At 32.0% G+C, this 356-nt stretch overlaps 1 protein-coding gene across 1 annotated transcript in view; it reads left to right on the top strand.

Moving 5' to 3' along the window:
- Nucleotides 1–356, top strand: part of LOC103800636 (myoferlin-like) — a gene marked incomplete at its 3' end in the record, with an annotated part of 51,096 nt that overhangs the window by 41,729 nt on the left and 9,011 nt on the right. The window lies entirely within an intron of this gene.

The following is a 356-nucleotide window of genomic DNA, read 5'->3' as shown; positions in this document are numbered from 1 at the left end:
AAGAAAAAGGCTTTTATGTCTGATTTTTCTCTTGTTTCTTTTACTTGCAAACTAGAAAAATATCAGCCAACTAATTGGTTGCCTTGTCAATAGTATAAAGGGAAACAAAATCAGATATATTGCCGAATTTCACTGCATAGCTAGATATATCAAAAATAGAGGTGCATATTACTGTTGTATGCGGTCTGTGGTTTCCTACAGTTAAATATATGATGTTTTTCTTTTTCCAAGAGAATGTATTGAATGCAGATCCTGAATAACACAGCAGTGAAAACACTCCTGCTAGTCACTCATATTTATAAGTAATATTCCTCCTATTTCTTACTACTACTAGAGTTACTTCAGTTTTAGAAAGA

The sequence above is a fragment of the Acanthisitta chloris genome, unplaced genomic scaffold (genome assembly GCF_000695815.1).
Source record: "Acanthisitta chloris isolate BGI_N310 unplaced genomic scaffold, ASM69581v1 scaffold8014, whole genome shotgun sequence".
In the NCBI taxonomy this organism is placed as follows: Eukaryota; Metazoa; Chordata; class Aves; order Passeriformes; family Acanthisittidae; genus Acanthisitta; species Acanthisitta chloris.
The sequence above is the reverse complement of the archived record's forward strand: the minus strand, read 5'-3'. Positions and strand labels throughout refer to the sequence as shown.